Source organism: Apium graveolens, chromosome 4 (assembly GCF_009905375.1).
Source record: "Apium graveolens cultivar Ventura chromosome 4, ASM990537v1, whole genome shotgun sequence".
NCBI classification, from domain to species: domain Eukaryota; kingdom Viridiplantae; phylum Streptophyta; class Magnoliopsida; order Apiales; family Apiaceae; genus Apium; species Apium graveolens.
The window spans coordinates 45705018-45723528 of NC_133650.1; positions in this window are offsets into that span (position 1 = coordinate 45705018).

Genomic DNA, 18511 nt, shown 5'->3' on the forward strand with positions numbered 1-18511 from the left:
CCCATTCTTTATGCTCAGTTCTATGTAAATTAGAAACTCCTTTCTAATTTCATTCACTCTGGCCAGAGAATCCTGAACTAGCATAAGTAGATCAGCTTTGAACATTCTCTTCCTTCACTGGAAGGGGTAGATCCTTTATTGATCATACAATATCTTCGTGTACAAATTCCTATACCCAGTAGAGCCCTAATAATTGTCCCTGGAGACTAAGAACTAAACCAAAGCATAGTTCAGTGTACACAAGATGACTATGATGACCTCAAGTCTAAGGATACTTGTACAACTATCACTATGTGAACAACTGCTGACACGTGAGTGAACTCCATCAGTTGTTCAGCTGTGCGAGTCATGTTCAGTGAACTTATTCTATAATAAGCACCTACATACTAGCTATAGTGTCACCGCACAAATATCTATGAGAACAGACATCCTTCAGAATGAAGCAAGCATAGTACGTACCGATCTTTGCGGATTATTAATTACCAGTTAGTAATCCTATGACCAGGAACTATTTAAGTTTAGAGTTATCATCTTTTAGGTCTCACTATTATGATCTCAGCATAATCCATAAAAAGCTTTACTCTAAACTATGGTATATCTTATTTAAACATTTAAATAGATAGAGCCCGTAATAAAAACAAAACAAGTCTTTTATTAATTATCAATGAAATAAAAATAGATTACATAAAAGTTATTCCTAAATCCTCATACGTGATTTGACTTAGGACATATCTCTTTCATATAGTTAGGGATAGTGGCCCACGTACATGCACAGTAATTCTTACTTCTTTCTTGTGCGCATTAAACCCCGTTTTCCCTTTCCAATGACTGTTTTTCTTCTTCCAAGTTTGGGGAGACGAGGTAAAATTCTACGTGTCAACATTAAATTTCCTTGCATCTTCTGGCATTCTCTTGCCTATATAAACGAACACTTCACATCAGCCTATACATCAATTCTTTCCTCAAACATTTACTCTCTTTTCCCTCATATACACAACATCATGGTTAACTATAATATGTTTTTAAACTATGAGACCTTCAACATGGAGTTAAGCTGTGAAGCCTGGCAGCAGGAATGGCACGTCACTACCATTCCTGATGAGATTTGGGACTCTGTTCTGCAGGAGGTTCTCACCCACCTCCTGTTCTTTTACATGGACTACCATCGCCATCTGGAGCGATTGGAGGAGGAAAGGCTGGAAGCTCTCCACTAGCAAGAGCGAATTATCAGACTCACTATTCTTTTTGTAGAGAGTAGGAAGAAGAAATAATTTATTTTCTTCTTCATGTTTTTCTTCATCTTCAGCCTTGCCCTGCTTCTTGAGCTAGGACTAAGGCTGTTGATGTTAGGTTTAGAAGCTTAGGAGAATCTTGTAAAGCTCTGATGTAATTTAAATTTCATGAATGTATTCTCTTAATATATTAATGGAATTTCTATTTTCTTGCAAGTTATTGTCTCTGAGATGTTTGTAACTTAAATGCACTGATAAATCCTGATATATCCATGTTCTGATGACCATTTCTATTTTAATTTAAATTAAGTTCTGATCTTAAAATATCAGTACTTATTTACTTGATTTATTTTGGTCATAATCATACTTGAATTTTTTTCTCAGAATATTGGTGTTGCAGTAAAAAATAAATGAATAAGTGGGAACAGTTTCAATTTTGAATTAAAATTGATTTACCTCGATTAATAGAATTACTGGGTAAGTGGAACGGTTTTTCCTTGAAAAACTGCAAGTGGGTAGGTAATGATTATTATTTTCCCGTGCCCATTAACTATTCATTATTGTTGCATGTCTGACAGGTGTCCAACGGTTATATTTTTTTTACCAAGTATAAGTAAGAGAGAGAGAGAAGATTATACAATCTTTTATTTACTTTTACACTTTATCTCTCTTTCTTTGCTTTTACTCTCTTTCATCTCCTGATGTTGGTTTTTCATACAGACATTTTATCAAACACCTAACAGGCAACTCTTAATTTTCGATTTTCTCATGGCACCTAAGGAGTTGATCATTGATGGAGCTAAGTTCGTTCCAAATAACTATGTTGCAATTCTCGATCATGTTGAAGCTCCATCTGAGTTGCATTTTGTGCAAGATCTTCTTGCACACAGTGAAATTGGGTATGCATTGACCCAGCCTTCAGTCTTTTTAAGCCAACAAGTTCTGACGTTTTGGCGGACTGGGCACTTTGATAATGGTGGTACAAACGGTACTCCCAGTATTGTTTTCGAAGTGGATGATTCTACACATGTGGTAACTCCTGGTACAATTCGCAAGGCCCTACATTTACCAGAAGGTTGTACTTTTTCAACCCCAGAGGTATCAGCTCTTCAAGAGTTAATGGCCGGTTTGGGGTATGAGCAGAGTTTGGCTAAGCTTGGGCAGTTGAAACGGGCTCATATCAGAAAAGAGTGGAGCTTCTTCTTCGACTGCATCACTAAAGCTTTTGGGAATAAATGTTCCAACTTTGATGCCATTCCTATAATGAGTCAGCACATCGGGTATGCTATCATTAACCAAACTCGTTTTGATTTTGCAAATGCTGTGATAGGTTTTATTGGGGATAGGATGACAGAAGATAGGAATGTTGTCTACTTTGCTAGATTTTGTCAGCTTATATATACTTTCTGTTGTGCTGATGAACCCCAACCTACCACTGACTTAACTCCACCTTTCAAAATTGCAAAACGAGCCTTTAATGACTTGGTAAATGCTGACCTTAAGGAAAAGGTGGTTAGACCTTTACAGATTCCTCAGTCTATAAAACAAATCTTGGTCAATTCTGATCCTCAAACCTATAGATCTGTTTATCCTGATGTCCAACCCACCACCACATCTCAAACACCACAGCAACCATCAGAACATACCACTCATACTACTCAACCTACCCTCAGAACATATCTCAAATCATATCTCTCAACTTCACAGACAGTTCAACCTTCATCTTCAGCACCTACTGTGAAGCCTTCATCTTCCAAGCCTAAGAGGACAAAGACTGTTCCTCAAACACCTCAGAAGAGAAGGGGGATTGTTTTGAGAGATGAGTCTGATAGTGAGGAACAGGTTTCTACTTCAGAACTTGTTGTTAAAGAAGCTGAGAAAGTTCCTTCTCAGAAGGATTCTGGAATTGGGGGATCTAAGCTTCTCAAAAGGCTTAGAAGAATGACTGTTGCTAAAAATCCCAAGGAATCCCTACCTTCAAAGAGATACAAGAAACAGAGAGCTAACAGGCCAGTTTCAGATGATGAGGAAGCAGCAGCTAAGGAAGGAGATCAGGAATCTCTGATCTCACAAGAAAAGGAATCTGCTCACGCCCCTGCTTCTCCATTGACTCCAACTAATGAAGCAGCTACTGAAATGGCTAACACACCATCTGTGTCTCCTAAGACTGTATCTCCTATTGATCCAGGCACAAGTGCTGAAATTGATATTCAGAACCTGGTTGTGCCTGAAGTACTTTACTTAGAAGCTCCAACAACAACTAATCCATCAACAACACCTGTTACTGATGCTGCTCAAACTCTATAATTATCTTCTACACATTCTCTGCATCTAGATGCTGATCAGAATTTAGGTGAGTTCAGGATATGGCTGTTGATCAGAACTTGGAACCAGATCAGCACTTAGAGGATGATGTTGAAGCCTCAATTGCTTCTCATACTGTTGTTTTATCAGAAGATGTTGATTCTTAAAGTTCTGATGCTGCACATGCTCATGATACTGGTGATGCTGCTCCCAATGCAGATACTGATGAAGCAGGTCCTTCAGGACATGCTCCTCAACAAACTGTTCTTAAATCTGAACTAGTTAAGAAGTTTGTTACCAGAGAAGCACCAGTGCCTTGGAGTGAAACTCCTGCAGGACAGGAGTGGACTAAAGAATGGAACTCAGTTACTTGTGTTCCATCTGCAAAGAGTCTTGCTGAGCACAAGACAAAAGCTGATGAGATGTTAATTACTGATGATTTCAAAACACAGCTTCGAGTCACTGCATTGAGTACTAAACATCTACAAGGTCTCCATTCAACTACGCATGCAGAGTTACATAAAATTCAGGAAGAATTAATCAAGCAAGACCAAGTTCAGAAAATTGACAAGAAAAAATTCTTCCAACCAACCTTTGACAGAGTTGCTTATATTGAGAAGACTCAAGAGAAACAACAATCTCAGATTGATGAAATTTTGACAAATCAAGCTTCTCAGCAATCTTAACTTGATGAAATCCAAGCCTCAGTGGAATTGCTTGTCTCTCTTCTCTAACCTGCTGATGCCAAAAAGGGGGAGAAAGTAATTATGTCCAAATGCAAAATTGATAAGACACTGAAGGGGAAGGATGATGAAAAAGATGACCAAGGAAACTCTGGAATGGGTGGAGGTCATAGTCAAGGTAGAGGTTTCTCATCAAGAAAAGCTGAAATCACAAGTCACAGGACAAGTTCTGATGCTGGAAAAAGAATTACTTCTGCTACTAGTAAAAGGATAAGTTCTGATGAACTTTTAGATCTTGATGAAGAAATGTCAAGACAGTTATTTCTTCAGGAAAATCTAGGAATGGACTTGGAGAGTCTAATGGAAGAAGAAGCCAGACTTAAATCAGAAAAAGTCAAATCTAAATCTGAAGCTTCTGGTAGAAAGACACTTCCAAAACTCAAAGGCATTGTGATAAAAGAAAGGACAAATCCTGAAGCAACCATGGCTAAATCACAACTGCAGATAGATCCAAGGTCCAAGGGCAAAGAGAAAGTTGGTGAACCTATCAAGGTTTATGTGCCTCCTGTGAATGAAGAAATTACTGATGAAGATGATGATCTTGCTCTGACTTCAAGAAAAGTTTCTAAGACAACCTCTGACATGGCTCAAGTTGTTCAGAGTCAAGAGATAGTTAGTTCTGATATTTTGAAGAAGCAAGTAACCTCTGACATAGCTCAAGTTAACTTGATATCAGAAGATAAATCAAAGGAAACCTCTGACACTGCTCATGTTAAACCTTCAAAGATACTCCTACCAGGATTCACCAAAGCCAAACAGACTCAATCTTTGAAGACTGCTGCAAGTGGTTTTGAAGCAAGAGTAATTACTGGAAAGGAAGCAAGAGATAAAACTGGATTGGGAAGTGCTGATGAAAGAAGAATACAGAACACTACCAATGATCCAACTTCCTTAAGTGAACCAGGTATTGGAGCAACTCCTGAGAGAATGAATCAACTAGAATCTGTGCAAACGGTTTACCATACCTACTTGAAAGAACACATCTTGTTGTACTTCATGACAGATGGTAGGTTTATCATATAAGGGAAAATGCCATTCCACTGAAGTATTTTGAAGAACTGGAGCATGTATTATTCTTACTTCAAGTGAATGACAGAATAACAGAAAGTGCTGCAAACTATTTGAAGAATCAGATTCAGAGACAGAAAAAGCTTTATTCTATTAAGTCTGACAGCACATATCTTCCAAAGTACAGAGATCACAAGGGTGATATAATTGAGATGAAACCCAACACTGCCAAGATTATAACTACCTTTCTGGGTTATAGGTCTGTGGAATTCAATCTTGAGTCTGATAAGGCATATTTGATCAGACTGGATCAGGATATAAGAAAAGCTAGAATTAATGATCTCAGGGCTGCAATCTTTCAAATTGGTAAAGATGCTGCAGAACTTAAAGATGCTAAAAGGAGGATGATTGATGAACTCGGATATGCTGAGAGATGTTTGTTGAAGAACTATCTCAGAACAACTCTCGACATCAGAGAGATCAGAAGATGAAGCCAAGTCAAGATCTACAACTGCTTAAATTCTGATATGAATACAGACTGAAGTTGTTATCAGAAGTTAAAGATTGGTAAAGCTTTAAGGACTGTAAGTTGTAGTTATCTAGTCAAATTCTCATGCATTTGTACTTAATGTTTTTGACATCATCAAATATCTGTTAAACTTGTATATTATGTTAATTTACAAGTTGGGGGAGATTGTTAGATATATTTGATAATGTCATGACTAATGTGATTTATGTTTAGTTTTCAGATCTTACTTAAACAGGATAAATCAGTACTTACTGGAAATCAGGACTTAAGGATATCAGTACTTATATTATCAGGAGATAATCATCAAAAGATGGATATCAGAACTTAAGTACTGAAGGACGTTCAGATAAGGAAATCAGCTGGTTAGAGGATAGAAGATCGAGACAAACATAAGAAGAGATATGCATGAAGAAGGAATTCTATGAAGAATAGAATACTTGGAAGAAAAGATATCTGATTGATATATTTTAGGAAGCAGAATTATATTCCATATCAATTAGCGATTATCTTGTAACTGTGTAGTATATAAACACAGACATAGGGTTTACACTAGAAGTGTTATCACAATCGAGAAGATTATTCTTTGTAACCCTAGCAGCTCTCGTGATATTTGTTCATCACTGAGAGAGAACAGTTCCATACTGTAACAAAGTTTATTGTTTCAATAAAGTTTGTTTTCTGTTACTTGAGTTATTAAAGTTCGATTTGATTGTACTATACACTGTATTCGCCCCCTCTACAGTGTGTGTGTGACCTAACAACTATCTCCCTTGAAATATACTTTCTTTTTGTTTGAGCCGGTTAAACATATTCGCTTCTTATAACAATTTAGATTCGCCCTATGCTTCGACAACCAATCCATTCCCAAAATCACTCCAACATCCCTCAGTTCTAACGGTAATAAATCCACTAAGAAGGTTTGTTCACCAATCATTAAGGGACAATCTCGATAAATTTTATCTACGAACAAATTTCTATCGTTTGGAAGTTTTACCAGAAGTCCGTTATCTAGACTTTGCACAGGTACATTTAACTTATCCATATATTTTGTATCCACAAAACAATGGGTTGACCCCGAATCAAACAACACATGAACATCTTGAGCACAAAGTTAAAGCGTACCTGACATAACATCATGAGATTTTTTGGCATCCTGAGTTGTCATTGTGTAGGTTCGTGCCACTGCCCTAGGTGCTGATTGTTGAAAAGGTCTTGTTGTAGAAGTCCTATTTCCTTTAGTTTCCACTTCTTTCCTGACTCCTTTTTATGGGCAGTGCCTTGATAAATGACCTGGTTGTCCAGAACTGTAGCAAGAAATCACTTTAGGCTTGGGACATTGAGAAGCTATATGTCCCTTTTCTCCACAATTGTAACACAGCCCATCAGCTCGATAAAAAATATCACCACCATGTTTCAGTCCACATTTATTACACTCAGATGCGATGATCCTCTTATCACTCCCCCAAAAACTCTCATTCTTCCTTATATGTAGTTTCTTGTTGTCCTTCTTAAATCCTGAGTTAACACTCAATTCTGTCTCTCTTCCTCGCTTCTTATTATTGAAGAATTGAGTGCGAGCTTTATAGTCCCTTTCTGCAATCCTCGCCTTTCCAACCAACTTATCAAATTATTCCAGCTCCAACAAGGACACCTTCTCTCTAATTTGGGGTTTCAGCCCTTCTTGAAATCTCTGACATTTTCTGGCTTCAGTATCAACCTGATGAGGAGCAAACCTAGAAAGTTCCAAGAATCTTGAGAGATACTCTGACACGGACATTCCTTCTTGCTTTAGTCCTAGAAACTTCATCTCTGTCTCATTCTTCATACAAGTAGGAAAATATTTATGAAAGAACAATTCCTTAAACCTTGTCCAAGGCCATTTTAGAACAATCCTCAGTTTGTTTAACCGTATCCCACCAAAATACAGCTTCCTCCCTTAATGAGTGTGTTGCAAAATTTACCTTTTGCTCCTCTGAACATTCCGATATCTCTATCACTTTGTCCATTTCTTTAATCCATACATTCACAACATGTGGATCCAATTCTCCTTTAAAAATCGGGGGATCTGCATCCTTAAAAGCCTTGTATGTACACCTTCGCTTATTCTCGCCTTCTTTTTCCATATTTTCAACATATTCCCCATTTATTTCGAGAGTATCCGCAGTTGTTCGCCCCTCCATTAGGCTCTTAAACATATTCTTCATTTCTCCCAAAATCAACAACATCTCAGGGCTAATTTGTACACTGGATCCAGTCCCATCAGAATTTCCATTAGTCATCTTATCCTTCAATTCAACATATGATCTTAATCATACTTCATTCGGAATATGTGCCGCACACATCATGATATACATCATAATAACGATCGATAGAGTACTATACACGTCATACACACGTCATACACCTTATATTGACCATGTTCAAGAATTACGACTACGCATTTTCTAAACGTACGTTAGGCCTACCATTGGACTACCCGCGATTCGAAATCCTATATTCATCCTATTTCTAAACCTTAGCTCTGATGCCACCTGTGACGCCCCGGACCCCAGGATGACCTCAGAAACCCGAACCCGGAAACACCAAACCAATCAACTCAATATATGCTTACACAACCTTAAACTTAATTAATAATATATAATTCTTACAATATTCCAAGTATTACAACCAAAGTTCACGATACAACCAAAAGTCTATTACGCAAGCATTTTTCATTAAGATACTACACGCATTCATCGTCTACTAAGCCTTAGTTCATCACATACTTATCATTTCCTGAACATCCTTCTCCGAAGTTCTTTCCTGTGGAAGTTAGTGACATAAACGAGTGAGCTCAGAAAGCTCAGTAAGCATATATAGTAGAATTCAACTTAGGTTTATCCGAGAAATCAAAGTTTATAACGACTCGTGTATTTTTCTTTTATTTTAATATCTAAAAGTGTAATAAAGATTTGAATAATTAAATAAAATGTGTGTATTAATTTTGGCAGCGGTTACTGATTGTTATTTAATTATTTATGATTTGTTGTTATGTGGGATTGAATTGTATGATTCATTAGTAAGTTATATGGTTTTATTTCGCTTGTAAAAGTGATTTTATTGTAATTGTAATTCCATAAATACTTGGGTTATTTCTAAAATTGGTTTATTATTTCAATAATTATTTTTAGGACTTTATAAAATTGAGAAATCAATATTTTATTAATTATTTATCTTTAAATGATTTTCTGGTTGTGTCTAATGGTAAAATCTATATTTAATTATGGAAATCCTTAAAAATTACGAAACTTATACTTTATGAAGTTTATAATATTCTGAGGATTTTAAAATTATTTTGGAAATTTTCGGGAATCATTTCACCACGCGTCGTTCCGTTATTTGTTTAGAAGCAGATACGAAGAGCACCTTAAAAAGTGTTTTAAAAATTTCAAAAATTATGTCTTTGTAAACTTCGGGTTATTTATGACATTTTGATATTATTTTTGTAATTTTCGGGAATTGTTTTTCGTGCACCTTTACCCGTTAATTTTGAATCTCGGGGAAAAGCCGGCCTTAAATCTTTATAATTATCACAAAATCAACATGTCAGCTTTTCAGTATTTGCATTGCCACGTGTTATAAGCAGGAGAAAGGAAAAAAATAACTAAAGGGGGGTTCCCCTTTTCACTGTGTTGCTCGGCCGTTGTCTCTCTCTCTCTCTCAAAATCTCTAATCTCTCTCTTCTCTCATCTCTCATTATCTCTCTCTCCCTCTGTATCTCTCCCTTCCCGTTCTTTTTTTCCCCGTTCTTTCTCTGTTTCCGGCATTCTTCTCCGGCTTCCCCTGTTACTCCGGTTTCGCCGCCGCCGTGCTTTTGTTCCGGTGAGCTTGGTGACTCTGTTGCTCAGTTGGTTTATGCATGTATATATATATGTGTGTGCCCTGTGTAATGGTGTGTGTGTGATTGTGTTGTGTGTGTGTGTTATGATGGCCGTGAGGCCATCTGTGCGGTAGAAGGTGGTTGTGTAGTGTGTGCAGCTGTGTTCTTGGTTGTTGGGCTTCATTCTGTGTTGGGCTTGCAGTTCGGGCTTGATTATTGGGCCTTCTGTTGGGCCAATTATTGGGCCTGGCAGTTGGGTTTAATAGTGGGCTCTAATTGTGGGCTTGATTATTGTGCAGTTGGTATAATATGAATTAATGGTATTTTTGCAGGGATTTTCTTGACTGATTTTGTGAAATAAAATATCTGTGTAGTAAAAACAATTTTAATAATCGGTGAAATTTTTGGTTGGAATCCGAATTATCGGGTACCCCGGAAATTTTGCCGCCGTACCGCGATGACTCATTACGAGTGGACGGTGGACGGTGATGACCCACACGCCTTACAATCAACCATTGGCTTACTCATCCTCATCAGGGCAGAGTTAACTGAAGTAGTACCGGGTTTAGCCTGGGGAAAATCCTGCCTCTTGAACCTCTTATTCTTATTCCTTCCAACCCAACGCTGGAACTTCCGACTCGCTATTCCTGATTCTGATCTAGCGGGTCCACTTTCAAATTTCCTTTTCTTCTCACCATGCTCCTTTTCAGCTAATTTATGATCACTCTCTATCACTAGGGCAGCCTGAACTACCGAAGTATATGTCTTGAGTTTTAAGGCTACAACTCCACTCCCTATTTCTGGCTTCAACCCTTGCTGAAACCGGTTCGCTCATTGAGCTTCTGAACTCACATATTCTGGTGCTATACGGGCCAACTCTGTAAACTTTGCTTCATATTCCGTGACACTCTTATCTCCTTGTTTCAGTTCCAAAAATTCCACTTCTATTTGACTATGGAGACAATCTGGAAAGTATTTCTCCAAAAACAACTCTGTAAATCTGGCCCATGGAACTGGACCTTCTCCTTCTTGGGCTCGCGTAGATTCCCACCAATAATTCGAATCATTCCTTAGAAAATAACTAGCATAATCAGTCTTTAAATTCTCACTCACCTTGGTGAACGCAAACACCTTTTCCATCTCCTTTAACCATATCCTGGCAGCAACATGATCTACCTCTCCTTTAAACTCTGGGGGCTTCACCGCTTGAAAAGACTTAAAACTAACACCTTGATTTGCCCCTCTTATCTCATGTTGCTGCTGGATTTCTAGTTGCTGCTGTTGAATTTGTTATTGTTGTTGTTGTATGGCTGCTGTTGATGTTGTTGTTGTTGCTGCAATTGTTGTTGTTGCTGCTGAAATTGTTTTTGCTATCGGGCCAGCTGTACAGACTGCTGACGCAACAAGTTCATCATGTCACTCACGGAAGGATCCCCAGCAAATCCGTTATTGGGCTGAGAGTTTCTCTTTGGTGGCATCTCCTGAAACATAACAGTCATATATAAGAAAATGGATTGCTCTAGCAGTTTATATATATGCATCAGGAGAACGTTGCCACTAAGACAATATTCTCATCCCCATTGTAATTGGATCCGTCCTGAGTGAATGATATTAATCTAAAAATGCCAGCAACAGAAACAATAATAATAATAACAACAATAATAGCAACGCACAATATATAAAAACTGAACAATAAGATAAAGCAGCTGAAATACAATAACCAACAGAATCCAACTAGTCCAACTGAAAACCCAACTGGAAAGAACCTATCCGAATACACACCAAAATTGGTTGTTATAGCAGCCTCACCTACTACAAACTATCACAACATAATGTACATATACAAAGTAAAAAACTACAGAACTCCTAGAAGGCAACTCTGAGCTCTGTATCTCTCTACTGCAACCTATCTAGCCACTACCACTGCCACCAATGGAACCTAGCTCAAACACTAGCCAGTTCACTAGGTCCTGATACTGCACAACTCTGAACTAATGAAACGGTCAACAGATCTAGCCCTCTCTACAGCCATCTGGGTCAATGCTCGCACACGGGGGCTCACACCTCAAGGGAAGGGGCAGAAATACCCTGGATGGTGCAATAGGTACCTGATCTAACTGAGCTGCAAACTCCGGACTCTGATCTCTGATAAAGGAAGTATTCACCGCCCTATGAACATGATAAGGGATCGGTGAAGAAGTACCACTAGGGGCCACAGGAGGTACCAGAGGTCTCATCATGGAAGAAGTGGGACCGCAGCCGGGGGGAAATCCTTGACAGCAGACACAGACCTACGTACCCAACGGGGATGAGGACCAGATCCAGGGATGTCTCTCGGCACAAAGGAAGGGACTGGTGGGGGAGGCATAGGGGTCTCCTCAGTAACAGCATCAGGGGGTCTCTCAGAATCTGAGCTATCCGAATCAGAGGGATTCTCCCGAGATGGAGAACTCGAAATCGCAATAGGCCACTGTCAACAAAATAAATATACAGGAAAGACACAACCAGGTCAAGGCAATTCTATCAAAACATTTAATAGATGCCAGGGTAACGCCGTTGGAACCCTCGACTGACTCTAATGGTTTGCTCTTCTATATGAGTTGCCGACTCACACCTAAAGACTCACATTATCACCTACTCGACACAATCCCTAACCTGAATCAAGGACTTGAACCTGTAGCTCTGATACCAACTGTGACGGCCTCAACCCCGGGGTCAGGAGTTGACGTCACCAAACACAACAACCAAAATATAAATAACGAGATTATTATTAAAACATATTAACTTGACCCCAAACCAAGATTCGATCCAGGCTCAAGTATAATTCAGGTTCTCATTATTACAAACTCTTTATTCAACATCTAACACACTCTAATTTTATTCAGCAACTCATCAGACCTCATGGCCTGATACAAACTACCTCAGAGGAGCCGGGTCCAATAGGGGCGGGAACATGGGTCGGTCTGACTGATCTTCTAGACATCTGCGAGATATATATAACAGTTTGCAAGGGTGAGCATAATCGCTCAGCAGTACCAAAATATGAATAACGGAATAAAACAGTAATGTAACAGTAATAGGAACAGAACTGTAACCAGGATATCAACATTTTATAACAAAAATCAAAGATAACTAGATATCACTAACTAGCATGCTTTATCAAAACAACATAGCAGTGTGCTGTAAAAATACCAGAGTTCAATTTTAGCATGCTAGTCACATTTATAAAATCGCTGCATCAACTACTCATGCCCTTACGGGAATCACAAATCCAAATCAGATATGTAGCGGATATGTGAAGACAGCTGATCAGGCTATCAACACCAGAAGGCTCCGACTGCCATCTCATTCACCTGTTCCGGAACTCAGAGACTAGCTAGGTCTCTGACCTGCTGGACTAATCGGTTATACAGTGCGCGCAACCGAATTAGCCTCTTACGCCAGCTCAATAGACCCACTCTGGCCCCAACGTATCCCATATCTGATCGTTTTATCCAGTTTTCAAAAATCACTTTTACCTATCTCTTTTTCAAAATCAATTTTGTCACAGCACACTATTCAAATCCTCTTTTCATTTAAATCATGTTTAGAGATAGGTTTTTTCAGAAGTTACTTTTCCCCAAAACATAATTTAAAACAAAATTTCAAATACGGGGGATACGTAACTTAAAACATTTTTGTTCCATTACGAAAGTAAAACATTTAGCTATCCTTATGCACTGCACCATAAAACAATGGTCAGAGGTACTTGCCTTGCAACGCTTTACAAAACCCTAGGTAGCTTTCACGCTGACTTTAATCCTGGGAAAACTCGATCGGAATCTACAAATACAGAATACCCTAATCAGTTACACCGACATGCTTGATATCCTCAAATTCTAACAACTAAATCTGATAACCCGACTCGTATTATTATTATACACATAATCACGTAATCACATATCCCGAACATAAATAGGGGTAACATGTAGAATATAATTATGTACATTTACCGCATATTTTTTTTAAAAAAAAATTGGCAGCATCTTGTTTGTTTATAAGACTACCCGTCGATTACGATCGACGTCAATATTCGCAACAATCCACAATATTACTCCACCATTTATACAACGTACATCCTAACACCAATAAAAATTAATTATTTAAGTCCAAAAATATTTTATATAATCATTTTATTTATTTATAAAATTTAGGACTCAGAACATCGTCATCACCGTCCACCGTTGACTAACCGAAGTTCATCGTCAACGACGGCACAATTTATTGGCGCCCAAGATACTACGAGTTCCCAAATAAATTATACCGATTAATATTATTGTTTCCCGCAACGAATATTTTATTTCACGTATAATAATCAATTTATTTCCTGCAGAAAAAAAGAAATAATAATCAAATTTATAATATTCAACCAACTGCATAACCTCGGCCCAAACAGAAAGAGGCCCAAACAATCAGGCCCAACTGCAAGGCCCAACATCAACCAACAGAACCAACCCAAAAACAAAGAACACAGCCGCACAACACTATGCACAGCCGCACCAACACACACGCGCCACCGCGCAGAACACACACACACTTACACACACATCGCACACACACACAAATTACACACACATATATATACAACAGTATATATATATATACACATAATCCAACAAGACTGATCAGAACCACCAAGCTCACCGGAAAAATCACGGCGGCGGCGAGACCAAAGCAACCGGACGGAAACTCACCAAAAATGGTGGAACCACCGAGAACAGGGACGACGAGGAACGGGGCAGAGGAGGAGGAGAGTTTAGTGGGAGAGAGATGTAAGATACAGAGAGAGAGAGGGATATCACCGAGAGAGAAACAAAAGAACCGAGAAAGAACCAAGTCGGGGAAGACAAAAGGGGAGGGGGTATGTTTTTAATATATTTTTTTTCTCTTGCTGATGAACACAGAAAATAAAAGCATGTGGCACACTCCCCTTCTGAAAATTCAACACGTAGTAGTTGGATAATTATAAAGGTTTCGAGTCTCTGTTTGCCCCATAATTCACAATTAACGAACTTAAGTGCACCCGAAAATGAACTCAGAAAATTACGAAAACAGTCTTAAAATATTACAAATATCCCGAAGCTAATAAAAATATAAGTTTCAAAATTTTAAAAACACTTCCGAGGTGCACTTTATACCCGATTTTTAATAAATAACGAAATGACGCGCGCGTGAAACGAATCCTGAAAATTCCCAAAATTAATTAAATTTGGATTTTACAACCAAACATACTCAGAAAATCATTTAAAAATAAATAATTTATAAAATATTGATTTCTCAATTTTATAAAGTCCTAAAAATAATTATTAAAATTATAAAATTATAAAACCAATTTTAGAAATAATTCAAGAATTTCTGAAATTAAAACTACAATGAAATCACTATTTTTATAAGAAAAATAAAATCATATATCTCACTAATAAATCACACAATTCAATCCCACATAACAACAATCATAAATAATTAAATCACAATCCATAACTACCGCCAAAACCAATACACACATTTTATTTATTTACTTAAACCTTTATTACACTTCCAAATATTAGAAATAAAATAAAAATACACGAGTCGTTATATCCTTTCCCCTTAAAAAGATTCTGTTCCCAGAATCTGACTTAACTAAACAAATGAGGATATTTATCAAGCATGTCTAACTCTAATTCCCAAGTAGACTTTTCTACTCGAGTATTTCTCCACAAAACTTTTACTATAGGAATCGACTTATTCCTAAGGACTCGTTCCTTACGGTCTATGATTTGGACTTGTTGTTCCACATAGGACAAATCTGGTTGAAGCTCAATCGGTTCGTATTCGATGACTTGATTCGAATTAGGGACATAGGGCTTCAACATAGACACGTGGAACACATTAGGAATGTGCTGCCACTGCGGTGGTAACGCTATCTCATAAGCGACCTTTCCCACTTTCTTCAAAACCTCAAAGGGTCCTATAAATCTAGGGCTAAGTTTACCCTTCTGACCAAATCGTACTAACCCTTTCCAAGGTGATACTTTTAATAACACCAGAGCTCCTATCTCAAAGTCCATATCTTTCCTATGCAAATCTGCATATTTTCTTTATCTATCTTGGGCTGCTTCCAACCTTTTCCTAACCAACACTATGGCATCTCTGGTTTGCTGAACCAATTCAGGACCTAACACTTTCTTTTCTCCTACCTCATCCCAATACAACGGTGATCTACACTTTCGTCCATACAAAGCTTCGTAAGGTGGCATCCCAATACTGGCATGGTAGCTATTATTATACGAGAAATCAATCAAAGGTAGGTGTTCATCCCAACTACCCTTAAAATCCAGAACACAGACTCTTAACATATCCTCTATGGTCTGAATCGTCCTTTCACTTTGGCCATCCATCTGAGGATGATAAGCGGTGCTCATATTCAATTTTGTTCCTAGGCACTCTTGGAATTTAGTCCAGAACCTGGAATTAAATCTCGGGTCTCGATCCGACACTATAGAAACAGGCACTCCGTATTTGGTAACTATCTCATCCAAGTATAATTTGACTAACTTTTCCAATGAATACTTTTCATTGATCGGAAGAAAATGTGCTGACTTAGTCAACCTATCAATAATTACCCAAATAGCATCATGATTCACTCTCATCTTTGGCAATCCCACTACAAAATCCATAGCAATGTCTTCCCATTTCCACTGGGGAATCTCCAAAGGTTGTAACAATCCGCTCGGTCGTTGATGCTCTGCTTTCACCGTTTGACATACATAACACTTACTTACCCAATTGGCAATATCCTTTTTCACTCCTGGCCACCAAAAAATTCTCTTCAAATCCTGGTACATCTTGGTACTACCAGGGTGGATAAAAAACCTAGAGTTATGCGCTTCCTGCAATACTTCGTTCTTCAACTCTAGGAATCCAAATTCTGGATGAAAATCTATACAAACCTTGACTATATTTTTGAGTACATAACTCTTCTCCTGTCAAAATATCCAACTCTTGTTCCATAACTCCTTCTTGACACCTTTTGATCTTTTCCATCAATGCCGGCTGGAAAGTATCTTCATATAGTTGCGCCTGACTTCCGCTAGGTACTCGAACCTCAATCTCCATTATTTCCAAGTCTTGTGCTAATTCTTCCACAATCTTAACCAGATTCAGCCTTTCTTTTCTACTCAAGGCATCAGCCACCACATTGGCTTTACCTGGGTGATAGTTAATCGAACAATCGTAGTCCTTAATCAGCTCCAACCACCTTCTCTGTCTCATATTCAAATCTTTCTGCGTGAATATGTACTTCAGGCTCTTATGATCTGTGTAAATATCGCATTTCTCTCCATACAAGTAGTGACGCCATAACTTTAAAGCAAATACTATAGCCACCAATTCAAGGTCATGAACTGGATATTTCTGCTCGTGAGGCTTTAACTGTCTGGAGGCATAAGCAATCACTTTGTCATGCTGCATTAACACACATCACAATCCTTTTAAAGAAGCATCACTATAAATTACAAAGTTTCCTGTCTCATCTGGAAATGCTAACACTGGAGCCGTCACTAATCTTCATTTTAATTCCTGGAAACTTTCTTCACACTTTTCCGTCCAAATGAACTTCTCATTTTTCCTGGTTAGTTTGGTTAATGGGGACGCAATCTTCGAGAAATATTTCAAAAACTTTCGATAATATCCTGCTAATCCAAGAAAACTTCTTATTTTTGTTGGTGTCTTAGGTTGCTCCCACTTTGATACGGCTTCGATCTTTACTGGGTCTACTTTGATACCTTCCTTACTTATTACATGACCAAGAAACTGTACTTCTGTCAGCCAAAACTCACACTTAGAAAACTTCGCATACAATTGCTTTTCTCTTAGTTTTTGAAGGGCAATCTGTAGATGCACGACGTGATCTTCTAGATTCTTCGAATATATGAGGATGTCATCAATAAATACAATAACAAACTTATCCAGATACTCCTTGTATACCCTATTCATCAAATCCATGAAAGCCGCTGGCGCATTTGTTAATCCAAACAACATTACTAGAAACTCATAATGGTCATACCTTGTTCTGAATGCAGTCTTGGGAATATCTTCAGGCTTTATCTTCAGTTGGTGGTAGCCAGATCTTAAGTCAATCTTTGAGAAGTAACATGCTCCCTTAACCTGATCAAACAAATCGTCGATTCACAGCAAATGATACTTATTCTTTATCGTCAACTTGTTCAGCTATCTGTAGTCAATACACAATCTCATACTTCCATCCTTTTTCTTCACAAACAGCACTAGAGCACCCCACAGAGAAACACTGGGTCGAATAATTCCTTGTCCAATAATTCCCGAAGTTGCTTAGCCAATTCTTTCATTTCCATCGGGGCCATCCTGTATGGAGCCTTAGAAACTGGTTCAGCTCCTGGTATCAAATCAATGGAAAACTCTATCTCTCTATCAGGTGGCAATCCTGGTACCTCTTCTGGGAAAATGTCAGGGAATTCTCTTACTATTGGAATCTCATCCAACATAGGGGTCTCTTTCTTTGTATCCACCACATGAGCTAAATATGCCTCACATCCTTGCCGCAACAATCTCTTTGCTTACATTACTGAGAGGAACTTCATATCTAGTCTCTGTCCTTGGTAACTGATCCTTTTATTATCGGGGATATGCATAACAACTCTCTTTTTCTTACAATCTATATTTGCCTTATATCGAGACAACCAATCCATACCTAAAATAACATCAAAGTCTCCCAACTCGAAAGGTATTAAGTCAACAGGGAACCTATACCCTGAAATCTCTAGGGAACATCTAGGAC